Source organism: Leopardus geoffroyi, chromosome A3, assembly GCF_018350155.1.
Source record: "Leopardus geoffroyi isolate Oge1 chromosome A3, O.geoffroyi_Oge1_pat1.0, whole genome shotgun sequence".
NCBI lineage: Eukaryota > Metazoa > Chordata > Mammalia > Carnivora > Felidae > Leopardus > Leopardus geoffroyi.
In genome coordinates, this window is record NC_059336.1 from 97,944,674 (window position 1) to 97,970,431 (window position 25,758).

Sequence of the window (25,758 nt, forward strand, 5' to 3'; positions counted from 1 at the left end):
CTTTAGAAGCGTAGACTTCTGAGTCCAAAGTACAGAGTACAAATCCCATCTTCATTATATGTCAGTGGATCATTAGGAAAATGAGAAAACTAACACTGAACGGAATTACTTCAAAGAAGAGACGTGTTTGATATGAAACATCTGGTGGTACCTGGTGTTTGCTAAGGTTAGTAAAATGCAATCATTAGCATATTCCTTAATGGGTAGCATTACCTCCTTACTTGAATGCTGGAAAGCATCCCCTGGCAAACAGTCAAGATCAATCGATAAGGAATAAAAACAAACAAAAAAAAAAAAAAAACAAAAAATCATGGAAAATATTGTGGGGGCAGAGGGACAGGTATGATAGAATATCTGTGTAAAAAACTCTGGAGATTCTGAAAGCAGTAGTAAGAGCAGTCTTTAAATTCCTCCAGGACAGTGACTTATAAGGGGTACTTGACTGCCCAGCCCTGAGTGACTATTGCCCTATGAAAGGTAAAGGAGAAAGTCAATCACAGTTTAGAAGTCTAGGAAAATATTCTAACTGATGAATAAAGAGGGTCCGACCTACTCTAAGTATAGTGGGAATACAATGAAGGGGCAAATCTGAAACTCATTTTGTTTAATTTTTTTTTAAGTTTATTTATTTATTTTGAGAAAGAGAGTGTGATCAGGAGAGGGGCAGAGAGAGGGAGACAGAATCCCAAGCAGGCTCTGCACTGTCAGCACAGAGCCAGATACAGGGCTAGAATCTATGAACTGGGAGATCATGACCTGAGCCGAAACCAAGGGTCGGATGCTTAACCAACTGAGCCACCGAGGAACCCTAAAACTCATTTTGCTTATAATTTTTACTAAATCTGGTGACAGTTCAGAACAAGGTTTGATGAATATAGGGTAAGTACATGTTATCCTGTTACGAATAGGGGAGACAAGTATATCAAATATTTTAAAATTCTCTGGTAAGGAATTGAAAGAAATATGGGGCATGGCAGGGGAGAGAAATTATTACTATAATGAGAGATCTTATTTATACATTTGGCTTATAGATTTAAGAAATTTCATAAGCAGAGAGATAATACTCTTAAAATAAGTTGTGGCTCAGTCCAAGTCCCATGAAAAAAATAAATAAATAAAGTGTGGTAGCCTATGCCAGTTGGAAGAACTATATATAACCAGTCTCTCCAAGACTTGTTTAACTGCCAGGTTACACATTTAAGTGTTATTGCCATTTTACACATGGGTTAAATTAAATTAGTAGGCGATTAATGTAATAAGAATGATATTTTAATTAATTTTACATATTTAAAATAAACAAATAGGAAGCTGAAAATTTATGTCTGGCAGCTTTGCAACAAGAAGCAAGTTGCTGGGAGGAGATAAGGAAATCAAGGCAGAAATGAAATAGATATTTTGGCTAAAAGAAGGTTTGGAGCAGATGTCTCCATGTGTCTTCATAAAAGGAGAAGAATAAAGTAATATGAGAAAAAGTATGTCTTTCCATAAGATGTTCCAGTGACACACAGTGGAGTTAAATAAAGAATAAAATAAAAATGAATGAATCAATTAATAAATGGCTGTCCGTTCTGAATTGATTGACTAATATAAGTAACTCACAAGAATTAGATCAATAGATTTTATAGCTCTATTTAATGAACTAACTCCAGAAATGAAAAGAAGGAGAGGACATAGGATGCCTGGTTAAGCACAGTGAATACTGAAATGATTTATTCACTTTTACAAGTTGTTCTTGAGCTCCACCTCAGTGCTAAAACTGTTTTATTACTATTTGGATATAGAGGGAAATTATTTTATCATGCCTCCAAAACCCATTCAGAGTGCTCAAGAAATCTTTAATTATTCAAGATTCACTCAGCATCTTTTGGGTGTTGGGAGAGGCGTATAGTGCAAGGAAAAATCTTAACTTCACCATAAAGGAGGAAGGGGTAGGGAGGAAGGAGTGGGGGGAGACATAATTGAAGCAGGGAGAGAATTGACGTTTAAATAAGATAGTAAGGGAAACATAGAAGAAAAGTGATTGATTTATATAGAAAAGTTTCCGAGGCAGTATTTTCACTGCAAAACGTTATTTCCTTAAAGATGGCATCTAGAAAGAGATAATATTTTAAAATATAACAAAATATTTGAAGGAAGTATCATAGTAGAAATAAACATACAGAGCACAAGTGATAAAGTTACATATTATGTGGATTTGTGTGTGTGTGCATCTATATTTTATAGGGGTATAGGCAATTGATATAAATATACACATTAAAATATATAACATATATGTATATTCATGCATATGTTTGTATAAGAATATTCAAATGGCATTATACACATATATTGGATCTATATATACTCAACTATAGAGTCTATAAGTAGATTATTTCCAGATTATTTCCAGAACTTAATTGTGACAAATTAAGTGTAGGATAAGCCATGATCAAAGTATGGATAAATGGGGCATTTTGTGAGAACAGAAATAGAAAACAAGTATAAACTGGGAATTACATATTTACTAATAAATGTCCTCAACAGGATCAGCTTCATGAAATAAGACCAGTGTCACAGAGGAAGGGCCATGCTTGGAGTTTGATGCTTTGTGGCTGTCAGTTTGAAATTATTCATAATTTTCTTTTAACTTAATGAAGTCCAATGGCATAATATGTTCTCAGCTGCCCGCTTCCTTGCTTTGAGTGCATCTCCCTTCACCGGTGGGGTCTTGGGCATAGTACAGGTAGGGTCAGGTGCAGGTTCTGAGTACCCACTCATCTGCAAGGTAGGACTTGGGGTGCCCACGAGGGTCTACACTTGGCCCACGAATTTTCCCATGCCTGAGGGTGTGCAAGAATTAAATGCCAAATACAAAACATCAGGAAAGGTCAAGAAAGAAAGTGCTTTTTTCTTCCATTTAGAAAAGGGTCGTGGCATTTTTATTTTGCACTCGATTGCACAAATTCTATGCCTAGTGCTCTGGCCACTAGTAATTATTAACCTTTCAGAATGCCCCCTCTCCTGATGATAAAAAACAACTTTTATTTTCTTCTCTCTGGATGTCCACCTCCTGTGAACTGCTCATCCATGCAAGGGCTGGCCATTCAGACACCAGCCACACATTCAGTGTCTGAGGAAGCCGTTCTCTCACACTTGTCTGAATCCCTTTCAGATATTTATGTTGTTGTTTTAGTTTGTAGTGTTGTTTTCATTGGAAATCGGGGAGCTAGTGGCTCTTACTTTACTTAACTGTTTTAACCTGTGTTTAAGGGAAAAGGAGTGTTAAAAAAGGGGACAGAGGGAAAGGGGGAATCAATCCCACCACTTTGTTGAAAAGATAGACCAGAATGACATGCTGTTTTAAAATTCTAGTTTTCTGAGCTAGGGAGACATTCTTTGGAAATGCCATGGAGAGTCTAAGAAATGGGCAAGAATAAATGTTAAGAAGCTGAGATTATAGTGTACTAGTTCATTTCTGAATTGAGTGACTTGAGTCTAACATGTGTGAAGAACTATTACCTGAATGAGAAGAAACAAACAATATTCTTTGACCTTTTTCACTTATTTATATTAAGTACAGTTTAATAACATATATATATATACATACATATATATATATATATATATATATATATATATATATATTTAAGAAGTCTTATACCAGTTCTATGTGGTTTTCTGATTTACTCTGAAGCATTTTTTTGCATTAGGATTCTTTTGGCATATTAGCTAATATTTGGGGGGAATGAGTTTAATTCCTCCTTTAAACATTTTTTAAAGTATTTTAATTTTTGCTTTGCAGTTTAAAGTAGAATACTAGCAGCAAAGAGTCACCATGAATGTTGGCAGATTGCGATCAGATTAGCAAGAGTCAGGGAAGAATGATACTAAGGGTAGTAGTATACATATCAAGTTAGAATGATCCTAACATCAGGGTAAGGTTGACTCTGTGTGATGGCAGAATGTATGACTGATTGTTGCAAAAGATGAATGGATTATTATCATTGCTTTTTGTTTCTTTCTCTTCCATAGTGGAAGGTAATTTAGACTCCTGAGAAGGGCCCCTTTGTCAAAAACAACTAATAACTCTTTTTCAGCACAGTGTAAATCAGACCTATTAACACGGGGATAATCATCAGCTTCCGCATTAAAAAAAAATTGTAAAGCGTCTAAAACCAGAGTGAGGAAGCTGAAGGGTCTAGGTTTTTTTCTGTCTATAATTGCTATCTGACTCTGAGTAAGATGCTAGCTTCTTCTGAGATTATGAGTATGAAAGTTTTTTGAAAACATGGAAAATACACCACATAAATTCAGAACCTTTCACCTCAAGTAGTGATAATGTATTGTTCAACCCATTTACTTTGAATATTTCAGTAAGAAGAAATGTAGTCAGATGTTTTCTATGCTGCTATATTATTATTGCTGCAATGTCATTGATTATTTTAATTTTAATTATTTAAATTTTTCAAGTATATTAAATGCCATATGATTCAAGTAAGCTTGACATAATTTACCTTGGTTATAATTATGAATAAGTGTTTGAAATCTCATAAATGTGCTATAGAAAATGGAAAACATTGATTTATTGGATAAATTATTTAATGTGGAACCCCGTAAAACCAGAGTATTATAGAGTTTTAGAGCATGAACAGGAAATTAGGGAACACTTGAGTTTTATTTATTTTTATTTTTTAATTATTTTTTAATGTTTATTCATCTTTGAGAGAGAGGCAAAGGGTGAGTGGGGGAGGGGCAGAGAGAGAGGGAGACAGAATCCAAAGCAAGCTCCAGTCTCTGAGCTGTCAGGCTCCCCTGACTTGGGGGAGGGGCAGGGGCGGCTGGAAGTCACTAACCATGAGATCATGACCCGGAGCTGAAGTCAGAAGCTTAACCACAGAGCCACTCAGGCGCCCCAGGGAACACTTGAGTTTTAATAGTAAAATTGCACTAGCTATTTGTGTGGATATTAACAAGGCTACAAAACCTCTTTAGCTTTGATTTCCTTACCTGAATCTGGGAGTAAGGAGAAGCTGGGATGTGTCCACTATGAGAAAGGAAAACAATTATTATTTTACCACTTCTCCTTCATTTTTCTAACACTCAATTAGTTCATTTATAGATAGATAGATAGATAGATGTAAATAGATATTTACATCTATATATCTAATATATATATATATATATATATATTTTAGTTTCTTCCATTTGTAACTTCGAATAATATATTTAAAATCAGTTAACCAATATAAAATAGATATAAGAATCACTAGAAAAATAAGAAACTTAACAAATTCACATTTCTTCTTCTTCTTTTTATTTTTTTAATACGAAATTTATTGTCCAATTGGTTTCCATACAACACCCAGTGCTCCTTCCACCAGGTGCCCTCCTCAGTACCCCTCATGTTTCTTCTTCAAATGCTCCGTTCACTGTCAAAATCTATGACATTTAACTTCTATGTTTACATTCCACCATTTTTCAGAATCTTAGCTCTATTTCGAAATGGATTAAATGCTTACGACAAGTCCTTTTCACTGGATTTCTTTATCCATTTCTCAATCATCACCATCAGAGTTCAAACATTAAGTTTGCTTTATTTTATTTTGTCCCAAAAGGCCTCGTGTATATTACAATTAAGAATCCTCACCCATTTCAGTTGAAGCTCTCAGTCTTTAACCTTTAGACATGAATTTAAAGAAAAGTAAGCATGAAATTCTTGGTCAACACATTGTTTTTCTTAGAACTGTGAAAAACATGACAAAAATCTGTGGGTATTAGATAATGCAAAGAAGGGTAAAGCCAGACTTATAATTCCCTATTATACAGTTGACTCATAAGAACAGCTTAAAGAGCAAATACCTAGAGGACCGATAGTAAGGGCCTCAAATGAGAAAGTTGTCACAAAGTGTGCCAGACTGAGATCAGAATATTATTATGGTTCTATTCCTTAATTATTCAAGGAAGAAAATTCTATTTTACCTGTGTCAAAGCATTATAAAAGATGACAAACTTTTAAATACTCTTTTGAAAGGAAATAATTATGTTGAAACAATCTATAAAACTAAAAAAAGTGAACATCATTGAAAAAGTCTTAGTAAAATATTGGTAACTAAAGTTCTGTATTATTTTTGAGAAATAATAAGGTACAAGTGAAGTTTGACAATTTTGTGACAATTTTGACAAAGGTGACAATTTTGTGGAATGTGTTTTTCACAGTAGTTAGTAAATTACTGCACTATCAATGTTGTAAGTATTAATATATTTAACAATTAAACTTATAATAATAACAAAAAGACTATATCATTAAAACTTATAATAACATTAAACATAATAATAACATAATCATAACATAACATAACATAACATAATCATAACATAATATAATATAACATAACACAATCATAACATAATAATAACAATATCATTAAAACTTATAATAATAACAAAAAGACTATATCATTAAAACTGTGCCACAGCTACTTTCATACAGTGGACCCTTGAACAGCATGGGTTTGAACTGCTCAGATCCCCTTGTACATGAATTATTTTATAGTAGAGTACTGTATTTCCCCTTACGGTTTTCTTAATAACATTTTTGTTTCTCTAGATTACTTTTTTGTAAGAATACAGTATATAATACATAACAGATAAAATATGTGTTAATCAACGGTTTATGATGTCTGTAAGGCTTCCAGTTAACAGTAAGCTATTTCTTAGTAGTTAACCTTCTGGGGAATCAAATGCTATACATGGGAGTTTTGACTTCATGAGTATTGAAAAAACTCCATGTTTTTCAAGGATCAACTGTACTTAAAAAGAAAATTATAGTTTTAGTTTAGAAAGAAACGCTCAAAGTTGGTTTAAAAACCATCAATGTTGTCATATTTTAAAGGCTGCATTACTAGAAATATATCCACAGTAGAATAAAATAAAGAAGGCTGTTTCAGAACTATATTTTAAAATTTGAAGCCTTTAAAAAAGAACGTGTTGAGGAAGATCTCACAGGTATAATACTCTACACAAAGAACAAGCCACAGACCAGTGATTGCAGTCATGATACTGCCAATGTACAAAATAAAAACCAACATAGTCAAAATGTGTAAATGTACATATTTATATGTAAATGGCTGTAACTGTAAAGGAAGCACAAGCAACTGCTGACAGTGATCTGCTCATGAAAACAAAATGGCAGTACTCCGTGTTTTTATGGCTTATTTTAATTTTTAACATAATACACTGAAAATATTTAAATGATTTAAGAAACAAGTAGGATCAATATTAAAAATAGGAATTGTGAGATCATTACATATCCTACCATCGATCTGAACGAATGATATTTTATATACTGTTATTCTCCACCCAGTGCAATTTGTGGTGAGAGTAAGGTAAGGTGTTCAGTTGAAAATAGTCTGTGATTTTGCTGTGCTTTACCTCCTTTGAGCTCAGAGCTTGTCTTGGGAGCAGTCATTAGAGATAGACTGCTCCTCGTCTTTGCTAATATTTGTGAATAATGATTTTATGTTCTAAATAATGACTTTAGGTGCAATTATTAAGGTATAAAACCAGATATTCACCCTATAAATTCAATGGGAGGGTACATTTAGATTATATATAGTGATATATATAGCTATATGTGTGTATATATTTGTATATGTACGTGTATGTATATGCTTATGGTACTTTATAGCCTATACATAAACTTCTAGAAATGTCTACATTTGATCTAATAATCTATATTTGGAAGACAATCAAATGAATAAGGAAATAAATTTATATAATGTGACAATTACTCATGTGTAAATACTCAGGCCAAGTAATCATCCAGCATAAACTGTGTTTAAGGGGACTGGATTTAAGTCTGGTATACCATTGTGTAAAGAATAGAAATTAGGTTGTGGTTGGGTATTTTTGGTTTTTGGTTTTTGGGTGGGTTTTTTGTTTTTTTGTTTGTTTTTTTGTGCAGCTGTATTAGGATTGTTCCTATTATGTTTCCTTCCTTTCGTTCCCATATTCATTCCAGTGGATAGAAAAAAAATCTCATGTTATTTTCATATCTCATTCATTAACATCAGTTTGAGTTAGTTCTTCATAAAACAGTTACAGTATGCAAATGAAAACATAGAAATTTGGTAAACGAATAATTCAATATGGCAGGACTAGTGAAATATCACACTGCTGTTTCCTTCCTTGATTCATCTGTTTGTTCATTCCTTCATTCCTTTCTTCTTTCATTTTTCTTTCTTCACATCAAATTAATCTTTAGTAATATTTTATAAACCTTGCAGTCTTTATTATTGCAGTATTTTCTTTACAGGTCCATACAGCTGAGATCGCCACCATGCTAATCTTCCTATGTTTGACCTTCTTCCAGGATGGGAATCGCCTCTTCCTGTGTTCCTTAATATAATATTTTTCAGGCTTGAGTAAAATGCACTATTTTCCCTTAAAACTGAAAATGGCCCATTTGACCTAAACTTCATTTCAATCACACCTTGATTAAATGCACACAAATTCAAATTTAAGTACTTTATTATTTTACCTCTTATTTATAAATATTCTCATTTAAATTATACTCAAACTATTATGGAACCGATAATTTCACATCAGCAACATTAATTTTCTTATTCCAGCGTGTTAATATCACTTCGATTGCATTGATTTTTTTTTTCTTTTTACTTTGACAAGCCCTAAGGTTGCGCTGTGTGGTGCGCTGCTTCTTCTACGGTTTTCTTCTGCAGGCTACCAGAAAACTGCAGTTCATACCGCACACCCAGTTATCCTTTCATCTTCTTTGATGCGAATGCATCAATTACATGTTAATTACATGCCAATTCTGTCTCTTTTCTTTCCTGCTTACTCCCTCAACTTGATAATAAACCTAAAAAAAAAAAAAAGAAAAGAAAAGCGCTAGAACCATAGATATCTCAAATCAAGTGGTTGGTCACCCAGAAGAATATTCTGAAAATATTGACAGTTTTTTTTAATTAAAAAAAATTTTTTTTGAGACAGAGACAGACAGAAACAGAGAGTGAGCAGGGGAGGTGCAAAGAGACAGAGACAGAATCTGAAGCAGGCTTCAGGTTCCGAGCTGTCAGCACAGAGCCTGACCCAGGCTTGAACCCACGAGCAGTGAGATCATGACCAGAGCCGAAGTTAGACGCTTAAACGACTGAACCACCCAGGTGCCCCTAGAGTTTTATTTTTTTAGTTTCATTTTTTAAATGTTTATTTATTTTTGAGACAGAAAGAGAGAGACAGTGTGAGCAGGGGAGGGGCAGAGAGGGAGACAGAATCTGAAGCAGGCTCTAGGCTCTGAACTGTCAGCACAGAGCCTGATGCAGGGCTCTAACCCATGAACCATCAGATTGTGACCTGAGGTGAAGTCGGAGGCTCAACAGACTGAGCCACCCAGGCACCCTGAGAGTTTTATTTTTAATAGCATTACGCTTGCTATTAATGAATCATCATTATTGTTGTTACTGTTATTGTTGCTGTTATTACTAATGGAAAAGTCACAGACTTCTAAAAATACATAATTGACTTCTATTTTTAAAAAAAGCTGAAATGGCAGAATTTTTATTACACAGAAAGACCATGTATGAACCTGGACTCCTTCACTTTTTACTTGTGTTGCTTTGTACAAGTTAGTCGATTTTTCTCAGTATTATTCTAATTCTTTCATAGCAAAAACAGTGGGATTGAGCTATATCTAAATCTAAATGTTTTTCTCTGTGGTTAAGCCACCTATGTTTGCTAATCAGTACCCATAGTTTCCTACTGTACCTCAGAGACTGGGAGATCATGACATCATCTTCCTGGGCGGTCACATTTCAAATGGATGGCTCCCAGATCCTTGAAAGAGACATTCTTGGGTTTTAAACTGTGGAGAGATTTTTAAAAAAGATTTATAACTCAAAGGGGCAGAGAGAGAGTGTGTAATTATAAACTTTCTAAAGTAAATGCTCTAAGAAAAGGGAGATCAGAGGCCTAGGGTCAGTTAGAAGTCCACCTAAATCTTAATCAATCTGAAGGGAATGTTAAAGCCAATTGGTCAGTACTATAAAAATGAAAGTAATGGCAATACATAGTTCAATGGATTTTTGATAGAATTAAACGAAATTATAAAATTGATGTACCATTAGCCTTGGAATTTAATAAATACCTGATAAATTATGATTGTTATTATTATTAATATTATAAATATTTTTATTATTCTGGCACTCAGAGTTTCTAGTGGAAATTTCCAGCTTACACGCAAATGTTATTTATAAGGAGGCCTACTTAATACATACAACAACCTTATGTAATCTGCTCAATCTAACTTCCTGTTTCAAAAACATTATTTGGTGAAGATAAAATAACTAAATTAATAAAAGCAACAGCAGAGAAAAAAGAAAATGAAAAATTTAGTTATTTATTATTTGTTCAATGCCTGATGTTAAATTTTAGAAAACTAACTCACATACATAACACAAATAAAAAGAGAAAACTGATTAGAATTAGAAAAACAATGAGAGCAGTGCATGAAGCAAAGCTTCAGTATTTAAATATAAAAGATAAAATGGTAGAAAACTGCTTTTAGGCTCTAGGCTTGGCTAGAATAAGGCTGCTATGGGCAATCTCTTTTCAAAGAGCCTCAGAGATTCCTGTTTAACACAATATGATTTTTGTCTATATATTCTAATATTTTCCAGAATCAATTATAGTCTGATATTCAAAAGCTGAGCTCAAAATTAGGAGTGGTCAACAGAGCTCTTGGTTTGACCTAATACCATGATACAAAGAATCTGTACCACTGCTCTGAATACAGAGTCAAGTGGCAATGTCTACTGAGCACCCAATACTCAAGAGCCTGCTTCTCTTGACTCCATGGAGGAGAGACACTGTTGGTGCTCAGGCAAAATACTGATGGAAGAACATTGTAAAATCTGCATTTAGTGCTGAAAGAAACTCCTACTTAGTATTCGGGATTATGAAACTGACAATTTATAATTCATGCTGTGTAAACTCCATTGACTGTATCAGTCTACAAATATGAAACAAGATTCAGTTTGTGCTGACTTAGATCATTGCAGAATTCCCCTGATTGAAGCCATGCCCCATGCTCACTATTCTAGGATGCTTATCCATTTCTTTTTTCACCCACCATTCCAAATCTACATCACCAGTGTCCTTCAACCCACACCTGAAGTGCCTCAACCTCGATAAGATACAAAATATTTCTCTGCTGACCCTTCAAAACACATGTTGTATCTTGTGGCAAATTGACTTCCCACTGTTTGCAATAAATTTTAAGAAACTCACACAGTTAATTATTTGGGGTAGGAGTGTTGGTTTCTGGAGGCAGACAGAGGCATGCTGAACCCCAGCTCAGTAACTTACTCATGTTTATCAACAGCAAATCATGTAATTTCTTTAAAGCCTCAGTTTCTTCATTTGGAAAATAAGGATAACAATAGTACTGAGGCCATAGACTTTGGAAACTAAGTGATACCATATGTTAAAAACCAGGTAATAGAGTTTATGATACAATAGAGATTTGTTGTTGTTGTCATTTTCAGTAACAAGTGATCAAAATCATTATTTAAATGGAATTCAACTTCTTATCAGGAAGCTACCTATTTTTTGTTTCATGAAGAAATGTTGAAAATGGGACTTTAATCTAGAATATGTAAGAAAACATACTTAAAAATTAAGAATATCAAAGGTATAAAAGTCCATGTGAATCATTCTATTTAAAACAACCCCCAAACATATCAGTTCTTTTGTAGCTATGATTCATATATTGTAAAGCAAGTTTTTGTTTTGTTTTGTTTTTTTCATATTGTGAGCAGGCCACATACAGTTCCCTTCGTCTTAGTAGTTTCTTACCATTATGTTTCATTACACACCATGGTGTGTCAAATATGAAAACACCTCATGGACTTGCTGATGAAAATTTAACGTGTCATTTATATACCTATTTCCAGTTCTTAAAATGGTTTCCCAGGTTGAAATAACATGGTGAATAAATGTGATGTCGCTATATGCTTTAAAGTAAAAAAACGTAGAAAAAAGAAACAAAATGTTTCAAATAATGAGCTTACCATTTTACCACCTTTTGGTTTTTAGGAAATCCATAGGAAATCTTAAATTTCAGTGAGAATGATAAAGTTTTCATCTTCAACAAATTAACTTTATCGATTGGCATTTGAGCAATGTTCAGCAGAGGTAGAGATTGAAAATAGGTAGTAATGAGAATCAGGAAAGGTCAAGTGAAAAATAAAAGAAAAAAGTAGAAATAAATAGCAAATTTTTCCCCAAGACTATCTTAGTTTATTCTATAGCAAAAGAACAATTAGCCACCCTATTATTCAATATTGGCTGGTGTTGCCAACATTAACCAAAATCAATCATTCAAGCAATTATTTTTATAAATTCCCATGGAGAATATGATTGGGAATGGAAATATCAGTTTGATATGTTTTGTTGAATCTTGAGAGCTGTTGAAGAGATTCAGTTTTTGAATATTGGCTCTAACAATTTAGTATGCTTAATTCTCATACCTCCAAACTGAGACTGATGCTAAATGATCACATGTATTTACTTATATTTTAATGAAAATAAAATGCAAAGGAATCAGTATAGCAAATTTTTAGTACAAGTTTTGACATTATTAATTTTGTGATCTTGATCAATTCAAATAAACTGTATTTCTTAGTTTCCTTATTTCTAAAGTATGGGAAAAAATCTTTTCAGATGATTTGACAGGGTGGTGGCAAAAATATTGAATGGAACGGTACTTTTTAGAAATATATATATATATATATATATATATGATAGATATAGATACATTGATTGAAAAGCAAAATGGTCACTATTGTCACTTTTTCAGTTTAATTATGTGAATGGGTCTCCCATATTTGTTTGTTATCCTTAAAATGTCTCCATTCCATTAACTAATGCAGTCTAGAAGACTGCGGGATTAAAAAGAAGCTATGGTTTATTATTTCTACTTGGTGTTTCTTAAGCATTTTTTTCAAAGACCTGATTTAAAGTAATTATTAAATAGAGTTAACTACTGATTTTATTTATCTGGTTTCTTTTGCTCTCATTTTTAGGGTAATTAAGTATAACTCACAAAATATTAGCATGTCTTTGTACACTGAAGCATTTAAGTTGATTCTAAATGAATAGAGGTTGTAACTGAATACGGAATTTAACATTTGTCAATCCCTTTTAGTTATGAGTTTCAGTGCTCACTCTGTATTTTGTATGATTAATTCACTTAAATATTTGTACACAATTTTCCTTGAACATACCAACATACTTATGAATACTTTAAACCAAAAGCAATTAATTTATCTTCTGGTTTGGAAAACTCTACCCCCTTCCCATGTGATCACTACCACCTTCATCTAGGGAAACACTCCCATTCCACAACTCCTTGAGGACATAAATTAGTTTTACGAAGAGTATCCCCTTGTGGAGTCCACATTTCTCAGAGGTTCTCAACCTCCATCTGTCCTTGATCCGGACAGTACTTCGCTCATCACCCAGCCCTCATTTCCTCCAATGCTGCTCTCAGGAAATGAATGGCATAACCCACTTCTCCTTTGGTGAGTCTGATAGCAAGCCTCCCCGCTTTCAGCCCCACTTCACCACCTGTGGAATAAAAGATACTGCAACTGAAAAGTTTATTGTACTACATTTGGAGATTGTGTGGGTGTGGGTGTGGGTGTGGATGTTTCTCCCACATCATTGCAGACTATCAGGTTGCAAATGGAATGGCTTTTCCTTAGGGAAAATGCATTAAATGTGTTTTCAGCAACTGGCAATACTTCAAAAACCATTACATTCCAAATTGGTGCTACCTTGTAGTTCATCCAGTCCAATACACTTCTCAATGCTGAAATTCTACTGTTGAATCTTCTATTAAAAGACGTCTTCCTTCATTCTCTTGCCATTCATGCGTCTCCCCACATGTGTGGTGCCAGTTCTGCACAATCTACCCTGAACATGCTTTCCCTGACAGTAGTCTATTGTCAGCTGCCAAGGGAACTAACTTTCTAGAACCAACTCTTTAATGACAAATTTACTGGTTTTTGGGTTTTTTTTTTTGTTTTTGTCCCCCCACCCTCGCCATGGCTCCATTCCCACTTGCAAAATCAGAATCGCATTTGAGTTAGGTGTGCCTGGTAGGGCAGTATACTATAATCTTATTATAATCACCTTAGGTCCTCTTTAGATCATTCATTGATATCCTCTTGTAAGACTTTGCACAGGTGTGTTTTGCCTACCCTGTTTCTTTTTACAATTTCAGTTATTCCAAATCTATGACCTTGGATGTCACCATCCCTGAATCTATTTACTCATTGAGTCTTTCTTCCCCTGTCAGGGACTATGAAAGGATTTTACCCTGTTTACAAGCTAATAAATTAGCCACCACAGGGACACCTGGGTGGCTCAGTCAGTTAAGCATGTGACTCTAGATTTTAGCTCCAGTCATGAACTCATGGTTTGTGAGTTCAAGCTGCACCTTGGGGTCCAGGCTGACAGTGCAGAACCTGCATGGGATTCTCTCTGTCTCTCTCTCTACTCCTCCCGTGCTTGCCTGCTCTCTCTCTCTCTCTCAAAAAAAAAAAAAAAATTAGCCACCACAGCCTTATGAATGCCAGCAGAAGACACAAGACTCTGTCTGGTTCAGGGGCGCCTGGGTGGCGCAGTCGGTTGAGCGTCCGACTTCAGCCAGGTCACGATCTCGCGGTCCGTGAGTTCGAGCCCCGCGTCAGGCTCTGGGCTGATGGCTCAGAGCCTGGAGCCTGTTTCCGATTCTGTGTCTCCCTCTCTCTCTGCCCCTCCCCCGTTCATGCTCTGTCTCTCTCTGTCCCAAAAATAAATAAACGTTGAAAAAAAAATTAAAAAAAAAAAAAAAAAAAGACTCTGTCTGGTTCAGAGAAAAAGGACTTTTAACAGCCCATAATGCATGAACATCATGTTTGCATCTTTTTCCTGTTCCCTCCATGTTCCACAGTAATCCAGATAATGCTGTGTTTACTGCAGATTTGACTCAAGTTGAGAAATCCCAAGTTTAGGAAATATGTTTTATAAAGAGGCTATTAGCAAATTTGTCCAATCTTTACCCAAAGGGGGAGACCTTATATTTATTTTACTTGATGGAAAACAAGTAAAATACTTGTTACTCAAAAGGAAAATACTGTCATTATCTTCCAGTATGTTTGTTGTACAACATCCATGAAAAAGTAGTCTGGAACAAAAACTTTTAATTTTTTTTTCCTTAGAAGGTGTGCAGAAATACAAGACGCTTAGAGAAGAATTATTTCCCAACACCTCCGTGCTCTATTTTTTTTAACATGTTGAAAGGAAGGAAAAGGATAGTAAGGTTATTAATCATGTACTTTTTCTCCAAGTATATTTTTGTGTTTTACATATATTTGTATTTGTTTTATGTATATCTCATTTTAATCCTCTCAAAATACCTACAAAAACAACTATTATTATTATTCTCATTTTTAGAGGTAGGCAGTGGGACGTAGGCGGAGTCAGATTTTAGGTTTTTTGTTTGTTTGTTTGTTTGTTTTAATGTTTATTTATTTTTGAGAAAGAGACAGAGGGAGTGTGAGCCAGGAAGGGGCAGAGTGAGAGGGAAACAGAATGCAAAGCAGGCTCCAGGCTCTGAGCTGTCAGCACTGAGCTCAATGTGGGGCTTGAACCCATGAACTGTGAGATCATGACCTGAGCTGAAGTCGGAAGTTAAACCGACTGAGCCACCCAGGCGCCCCCAGAATCAGATTTTAGATCCAAATATTGCCAATTTCATGATTCCATGCTCTTTTCTCAGAATTATTCAAATGCGGTAATATTATCTATAGGTCAGCAATTGGACTAGAAATGGCTGTATCACCTTGCAGTTTCTACATTGAAGTCTTTTTCTATTCTATAATCACTTAATTCACAGAAGTAAAATCCTACAATTAATGCCTATTCATTTGGTATAAATTACAGACTTTTACTTCTTCTTTTTTTTTTTTTTTTTTTTCCAACGTCTATCTATTTTTGGGACAGAGAGAGACAGAGCATGAACGGGGGAGGGGCAGAGAGAGAGGGAGACACAGAATCGGAAACAGGCTCCAGGCTCCGAGCCATCAGCCCAGAGCCCTACGGCCCGACGCGGGGCTCGAACTCACGGACCGCGAGACCGTGACCTGGCTGAAGTCGGACGCTTAACCGACTGCGCCACCCAGGCGCCCCTACAGACTTTTACTTCTTAGATAAGTACTCTGAAAGAACATATGTCAGGTCAGGTAACTAGAAGAAGTGGACAAGATTTCTAGTTAAAAGCTCTAGGTTTCAGATCATTACTATTCCCGTATCTTAATGAGAACTTATAAATTTCAAACTCATCCTATCTAGTCCAGGTACTTGGCCAGGTGACAAAAACTGGTATCATAAACTGATGTAAGTTAATCAAGTGCAATATTTAAAGGAATTTACCAGTTAAAATACTTCCTTTTAAATTATATCTTTTTTTGTTTTTGTTGTTAGCCCAATGCTTTCTCAGACTCTGATTACAAAGTCATTCGGATTCCTATCCTTGAGCGAAATACTTGGGTAGAACAATTTACCATCATAGGAATCATCCCACAGAAATAGCTATCTTTCCTTTCTTTGCAAAGAATTGATATTGCCCACTGGATAGTAAAAGCATCCCTTATACTTAATTATCCCAACGAGAACTAACCAGAACTACATAGCTATCCTAAGAATATGGAAAATATATTTTCTCATAAAAAATATTTATGAGCTCCTGGCCTAGCATTCTATGTTCATGTCATGTGTCTGATTCATTCTCTAGAGATTTTGTTCTTAAATAAGTATGCTTAGATATTCAACCTTTTATTTACAGATGTCTGATGGAGAATGAATTTCCCATCACAGAGCATATACAAGTTACCCATCTGAACAAATATGGAAACATAACCTTGACCTCAGTATCCAATAAACAAAGACCTTATCAACTGAGCTCTGTGATTAAAACTTTAAAAATATTCACATTATTGCATGTCCTTCATGCCAACTATTATCTAAGTACCTTCACTATAATAGAGTTTGCTTGCTTGGAATGATTTTACTGCTAAAAGTAAAATCAATGAGAAGATAACAATAGGTACCTCTTTCAATAGGAATTGCTTAAAATGTGACAGCGTCCTGTTCCCTTATTAAATTATAAACAAAGGGCTTTTGAAAGCAAGAGTGGTTTTAGTTTCTTAAGCGAGTGTTTTTTTGAAAAAGCATCATTATCATCCCTCCAAATATCTGGAGGAGAATGAGGAAGTTTAGTTAGAGCTATGAATTGCAAAAATTGAGGCAAAGGAAACTGACAATGTCAAACCTGAAATAAGAGGGCACAATGAGAATAGAATCCTTCCGTATGTGAAAAGGAATTTACTAAAGGCAGAGTGTGTTATAAATATCAAAAAGTTTATTTTTTCTTTTCATCAATACTACATGTGGAGAGATACTTCAATTAGAATAAATCTGAAACTGTTGTTTATTTCACACAAACATAATTGTACCAAAAATGTATAGCTACCAATTCAATGTTTAAGATCTTTACACAACAAACTGTCCCATTCATTGTATACCATTAGTAGTAAATCACCACATTACTTTAAATAAACAGCAAAGGCTAAAGTTGAGAGAGTAATTATTAAATATAACTGACCTGACCCAATAGACAAAGAAAAACAGGTAATTAGTAAAAACAAAAACAAAAACAAAAAACAAAACAAAAAAACTCTGCATAAAATTATATTTGTCACAGATTAATGGATATTTTATAATCATGGAATTAAAGATCATCTCATTCAAACCATACATTTGTGAGATGTAGACATTTGATGCAATAATTTGTATAGGACAGAGAGACTTTTATGACACATTACTGTGAGAAGAATTAAAGCTTCTCAAGTGATGGATACTATTCTAAATTATAAGTTGAGAATTGAAAAAAATGTAGTATACAATGAAATAGCATTAACTGATATAATTTTAAAACTTAATACATTGAAAAAAATATTTATAGGTAATATACCTGGCAGTATGATTATATTTCTGTACTTTATACATACACCTATTTTGTTTGTTTATGTATTTTACCATGTTGTAATATATTTTCCACAAATACATTTTAAGCACAAGGTAGCGTACCATATTTTTTCATGTATCTCTATTCATAATACAATTATATCTGCAAATTGTTTAGTCAGTAATTGCTTATAAAACTGAAATAAATGCACTAAGTTATTTCATTTCTTTGTAGATAATATTCTTTTTCTCACATTATTTGACTTTGACACCATAATCCTAATGGAAATAATTTTTGATAATTTCACAATTATATACATATATGAAAGGATATTTAAATATCAAATAAGATTAATGGTTTAATTATAATAAGTGTTTCACTAATTCACTATGTATATATGCTGTGTGCCATATGTATATAAAACACACACACATATACATATATTATGTATATATATATTATATATATTATATATATTATATATATTATATGTATGTATATATGTATATATATATGTATGCATATGTATATATGTATGCTGTGTGCCATATATGTATGTATATATGTATGTGTGCCATATATGTATGTATATATGCTGTGTGCCATATGTATATAAAACACACACACATATATAGTGTGTAGACACTTCCTGGTTTTTTTGGTGTATTACAGACTGAACAAGAAGAAACAGAGATTTGTTTTTTGCTTTGTTTTTTTTTTTAGAAATTGTGCTCTTCATCTGTTATCAGAGGTATATTAATAGTCTGTTGACTATTACCCATTAATACCCATGATATTATTACCCAGTATCATGATGAATTTGTAAAAAATAATCTACATCTACCATGAGCAAATATTTTTATTAATAGTTATTCCAAGTCCTCATACTTTTATTTACAATCTGAAGTAGGGAGGGCGCCTGGGTGGCGCAGTCGGTTAAGCGTCCGACTTCAGCCAGGTCACGATCTCGCGGTCCGTGAGTTCAAGCCCCGCATCAGGCTCTGGGCTGATGGCTCAGAGCCTGGAGCCTGTTTCCGATTCTGTGTCTCCCTCTCTCTCTGCCCCTCCCCCGTTCATGCTCTGTCTCTCTCTGTCCCAAAAATAAATAAACGTTGAAAAAACAAATAAAAAAAATAAATAAATAAAAATAAAAAAAAATGAAGTAGGCAACACAGTCTTGTTTTCCTTGTAGGATAGATTGAAATAATTTGTAATACAGTTGTTACTATTCATACCATAAGTTAGGCCTTTTTATTGGATTTTTAAAAAAACACAGATGCTTACTCATATGGTATTTTCTGGAAAGAACGCTAAGCATTTATTAAAAATGAAAATGGAAATGAAATCCATTGACCAGCCACTCCAAGAAAGCAATTTCATTGGATGGAATTTGTCTAGTAATTTCATGTACACAGAATAGCATTTGGAACTCTTTTACTCCATAAATGGATTTAAGAGAGATGTGGAGCTCTAGAAAGTTGAAAAATGGAGGCAGAGATATTCAGAGATTGCCAGGCACTAATTCTTCTTGCTCATTCAAAGGGAAGTCATTGCCTTACTGATGCTAATTCTGGTTCCCAAACAAGAAATGCCAATGTTTGTAAACACCCCTTTAATAGGAAAAACACAGATTTTCAAATGTAAATTCTGTGGGAATGGTGGTATAAGCTCCAGATATAAAAGACAAGGAATTGAGCTTCTAGATCTAGAGTAACCTAACTTTGCACAGGAAATACCACATTGTCATGCTCCGGATAGAGACTCTGGGCACCAAAAAATGCTGCACAGTTATATGCTCCAATTGTCCCTTTCTTCTGTGGTCATCATGTTCTTATTTTACCAGTCTCAAATCACCTGAAATTTAGAAGCCAGTATCAGCATTGACCAGGAAGTAAAGTCTTCAACTGCAACACAGTTGCAGTTTGGAAGCAGTGTTTTTGGTGAAGTGTGAAGGAAAGGAGTGAACTAAATATGACTTTAAGACAAATAGCACCCCATGAAGGGTAAGCCTTATAGGACCAGGTGAGGTAAACTTTTTCCTTCGCAATTTTTATCTGTTAATTTTGTCTTCATTCATTTTACCTATACTTGTAACCAGTCAGGCATTCTAGCTGATGGTAAACAACCCAGCAATGAATGAGATGGTACAAGAACCAGTTCCTTGGACTTAACTTCCATTTAGTCAATGAAGAATCAAAGATGCTGTTTGAGGGGTCCTGATGGCTCAGTTTGTTGAGGGTCCCAACTCCTGATTTCATCTCAGGCCATGAGTCCAGGCCAGCTTGAAACTCTGCCCTGGGTGTGGAACCTCCTTGAGATTCTCTGTCTTGCCCTTTGCCCCTCCCCCACTTGCATGTGTGCTCTCTCTCGCTCTCTCTCTCTCTCTCTCTCTCTCAAAAATCCCCAAAACACACTGGCTGTTTGAGCCTGTATTCATATTAGTGTTATCTGATTCTGGTCTAAGTAAAAATAAAATAAATTATTAATTTTATAATATGATATGCAAAATTATTTATATAGTGGAACAGAAATGTTGCCTTCACAAAAGAGTCCTCAGTGAATATCCTTTATTAAATTATTAACTCCCATCACATTCTTTTGCCTTACTCTGTTTTTTTTTTTTTTTTTGATATTGGAACATATTCATTTAACAGTATTTTCATTTAAGCACCTATCTCAGGCAATGTGCTTGGTGATCAATATATTGGCAAAGGACATTCTCAAAAAAGGCAGGCTCAAGAGCAGAAAGTCTTTGTTATATTTCAATTGCTTTATTTATATATAAAACAACTGCTATCCAGGTCACCCATTTAAACTGAACAATTCAATGGTTTTTAGTATAGTCACAGAGTTGTGCAATCACCACCACAGTCAATTTTAGAATATTTTCATCACTCTAAAAAGAAATCATGTATTTAGCTGTCAGTCCCCCAAATCCCCCCCACATCTGCCTTAGGCAGCCACTAATCTACTTTCTGTCTCTACAGATTTGTGCATTCTAGACATTTAATAGACGTGTAATGGTATAATCTATCTATCTATCTATCTATACATCGTCTTCTGTGACTGATTTTTATCACTTAATAGTTCATCCCTTTTTTATGGCCAAATAATACAGCACTGTATAAGCTTATTTTTTCTCATGGATCTATTGATGGATATTTGGAGTGTTTTCACATTTTGGCTACTATATATGATGCTCCTTTGAAAATTTGTGTACAAACTTTTATGTGGGTATCTGTTTATATTTCTTTTGGGGACACATCTAGGAGTGGAATTGTTGAGTCATGTGGTAACTTTGTGTTTAATTTTAGAGGAACTGCCAGACCGGTTTCCGAAATAGCTGTGCCCTTACATTCCCACTAGTAGTGCATGAGGGTTCTAAATTCCTCACATTCTTGCCCACATCACTCGCTATCCTAGTGGGTGTAAAGTGAATCTTAGGGGAGTAAAATGTGATTTGGATTTGTATTTCCCTGATGACTAATGATGTTGAGCATATTTTCATGTGCTAGTTGGCCACTTGCGTATCTTTTTTAGAGAAAAATCTGGCCACATGTTTTGCCCATTTTTAAATTGGTTTGTTATTTCATTATTGAGTAAAGTTTTCTTTATATATTCTGGATAGTAGACCATTATCAGATATATAATTTATAAACGTTTTCTCCATTTCTGTTGATTGTCCCTTATTTCTTTGGTAATCTCCTTTGAATATAAAGGTTTTTAATTTTGATAAAGTCTAACTTACATATGTTTTTAATTTGGTAGCTTACAGTTTTTGTGTCATATATAAGAAAACATTTCTCTTAGAAAATCCTAGGTCATAAAGATTTATCAAAAATATTTTTAAGTATTTTATATATAGTTTAAAACATTCTGTATTTAGGCCTTTGATCCCTTTTGATTTAATTGTTGTATACAGTGTGAAGTAGGAAAGCAAATTCATGGTTTTGGTTTTTGTTTTTTTTGCATGTGCATATACAGTTGCATATACTGTTGGAGTCTGTTCTTTCCCCATTTGTGGTCATGGCATACTTTTCAAAAATGAATTGACCATACAAACCCTAAGAGACTCTTAAATACAGAGAACAAACTGAGGGTTGATGGAAGGGGGTGGGGGAGGGGAAAATGGGTGCTGGGCATTGAAGAGGGCACTTGTTAGTTTGAGCACTGGTGTTGTATGTAACCGATGAATCATGGGAATCTACCCTAAAACCAAGAGCTACTGTAGACACTGTATTTTAGCCAATTTGACAATAAATTATATTTTAAAACATGAATTGACCATAATATATGGGTTTACTTTTGGGTTCAATTTGATTCCATTGAGCTATTTATCTATCCTATGCCAGTACCTTATTGTCTTCATTACTGTGGATTTATAGTAAGTTTTAAAATTGGGAGTATTAGTCCTCCAGATTTGTTACTCTGTTAAAACATGTTTTGTTTTTTGTTGATTTGGCTCTTCTGGGTCCCTTCAGTTTCCTTATGAATTTTAGGAATGAGTGTCAATTTCTTTAAAAAGCCAGCTGGGATTCTAATAGGGATTGAGTTGAATCTGAAGATAATCATGTGTAGCATTTTCATCTTGACAGTATAAAGTCTCCCAAGTTATAAATATGGGATATATTTCCATTTATTTTGCTCTTATTTATTTCAGTCAGTAGTGATTTGTAATTTTTAGGGACAAGCTTTGTCTATCTTTTGTTAAATTTAATTCTAATAAATTCTTTTTGATGCTATTTTAAATAAAATCATTTCCTTAATTTCATTTTCAGATTGTTCACTCCCAGTGTATAGAAATACAATTGATTTAAATATACTGATTTCATAGCCTGTATACCTATTGAACTCGTTTATTAATGCTAATAGGTTTATGACAGAGTCATTAAGATTTTCTGTATGCAAGATCATGTCATCTACGTATGAATAGAGATTCAAATTGCTTTCCAATCTGAACATCTTTTATTTCACTCTTTAATTGCTCTGGCAATCAACAGTGCAATATAGAAGTCGCAAGAGTGAATATATTCATGTTTTAGCAGATGTTGGATTGGGCTTGAGGTTCTGGACTCAGAAGCCCCACTTGTGACCCAACGCCATTCAAGCTTTTGGAGTTATAGATACACAGACTGAGCATGTGCAGTATATGCTCCGCTTCTGGCCTAGGGTGACACGACCCTATACAGCCTTTGGACAGTCACTTGCTCAGGGCCCTATGATAAGGCACCGCTGCACTGTGACTCTGAATGGGATAGACTAGGCGTCCAAGAGGATTGGGTTTGCATGACAGGTGGTTTTTAGCCGGACCACTTAGGAAGAAGTCTGGGAACAGGGGCCTCTGATACCAGGGCATCTCTCTGTTTCTCATCCCAGGATTTCCCTGTCGGCACCCGTAAAGCTCACGCGATCACGCGATTACGCGATCACAGGTTTCTTCCCGGAAGAGTAGTCTTGGCTGTAGCGCTAGAGGCTGATTGCACCGTTCTATGAGCCGCCTCTAATGCTCAGCGCAGGCCGGCGCATCTGGCTCTTGCCTTGTCCATCGGGGCCAGTGCTTACTCTACCCACATTCCCGAAGTCCCACAGGGCACCCTGAGTGGCTCCAACTCGGCCCACTCGGACCAGGCCCTGGCACTGGTCTGCAGGCTACTCCACAGAGTTCAAAAGAGAAGATGTCCTGATGGCGGGACTTGCATGAAGAGGCCAGCTCCCCCATCACAGGGTGCTGGCTTTTGGCCTGGTCAGAAAGAGACACCATTGCCTTACAGTTTTTCTTTACCGGAAAGCCTCCAGGAACAGGCACTGTTTACCTGGTATGGATTCTAGAGCCTTAGAAGCTGCTGGCAGAGCAAATGACCCCAAGAATGTGTGTGAGTGCCTGAGTCTGTGTGGGTGGGTGGGTGTTTGAGTTTGCATGCATTTGTTTCTTTTTATTCTTTACCTACTGTATCAAGTGCAGGAATCTGATAAAGTGCTTTGCTCTTTCTCGAGAGCGTCCAAGAGAAAGGAACAAACTTTTTTTTTTTTTTTTAATTTTAAAGACAAAGGAAAAGAGTTTTATTTTTTATCCCAGCTCAAGTTAGAACAGCTGCAGCGGTACACAATCTTCACAAAGAAGAGAGTTCTCCGGGAAAGGAACTTTTGGTGCAGGGTTTTTTACAGAGAGAGAGAGAGAGAGAGAGAGAGAGAGAGAGACAGACAGACAAATGATCATGATGAAGGACCTTCCGGAAAGTTGCAAACCTTATCTTATGTTTTTAGTATGTGCAAGGCTGTGTGACTTTAACCTTGTGGGAACCAGGGAGATTATTATTGTTTTTCTTATCTTTTTTATGGTTGGAATGCACCGTTTTATTTTAACAAAGCAGAGGTACAGTATGTACTCAGGGCAGAAATAGACCCCATGCTTTGAGGTTTTTTCAGAGTCATTTTAACCTTGGTAACTGTTAAAGTATAGCTTCCCTGGGAGCCCAGAAACAGGGCCCACAAACAATAAAGGTTGATAATTTCCTTTATTTATTTTTTTTTTAATTTAACGTTTATTTATTTTTGAGAGACAGAGAATGAGAATGAGCAGGGAAGGAGCAGAGGGAGACGGAGACCCAGAATCCAAACCAGGCTCCAGGCTCTGAGCTGTCAGCACAGAGCCCAATGCAGGGCTGGAACCCACGAACCTTGAGATCATGACCTGAGCTGGAGTCAGTTGCTTAACCAACAGCCACACAGGCACCCTGATAATTTCCTTTATTAAGGGCAGTGTTCAGGATGGGGAGTCCAAGGTGCTGTTAAATTTAAATACAAAAAAGATGGGGTGCCTGGGTTCCATCAGACTTTGGCTCAAGTCGTGGCCTCAGGGTTCTTGAGTTCAAGCCCCACATCAGGCTCTCTGCTTTCAGCACAGAGCCGGCTTTGGATCCTGTTTCCCTCTCTCTCTATCTTTGTCCCTCCCCTGCTCATGTGTGCTCTCTCTCAAAAACAAATAAAACATTAAAAAAATAAATTTATATACGAAACAGAGACTGGATTTGAAAATTCCCTAAGTAGACAAAGCTATTTAAGCTGCATAAGTGAAACCTGATTTTGCATATTCTGCAAAAGAGGAGAAATTTAATTTGCGTTGCTTGTAAATTTATAATCATGAGACTTAAGTCATCTTCCAAAAGTGGTAGACGATAATAATTTTTAACCAGATTCTTTAGTCTAGAAACCACCATTGTAATAACCAATCACTGTAAAGTTTAGACAGTTTCCATATTTTCTTTATAATCCATCCTGTAAGGTCATGCTCCTGAATTTCAAAACAGATTTTGAATTAGAATGCTCCTAGTTCCCACGCTGCTATAGGCACAGTAAACTCTTGCTAAATACTATTTATTGATTAGTGGTTTTACTTTTGCTGTTTCTGGATTTTTGAAGTTTTGGCATCGCAACTGGGATCCAAAGAAGACCTTTTGACTACTGAGGATGGTGAACAAACCAAGTGCTGGTATCCACTTTATCCATTGAACTCATAGCTTTCTCGCCATGGAGGTCACAAGTAAGTGTCAGATTCCAGTTCTGATTTCTGTGTTTTGAGCTCTCTGACTTTATTGTGCATACCTGTATCTTGTTTGTTGAGTTTTGGTAAGTCACTCATTTCTGTTCACAAGGGGGAAAACCTGTAATTCCCTATGTTTTGGAACAGCTCT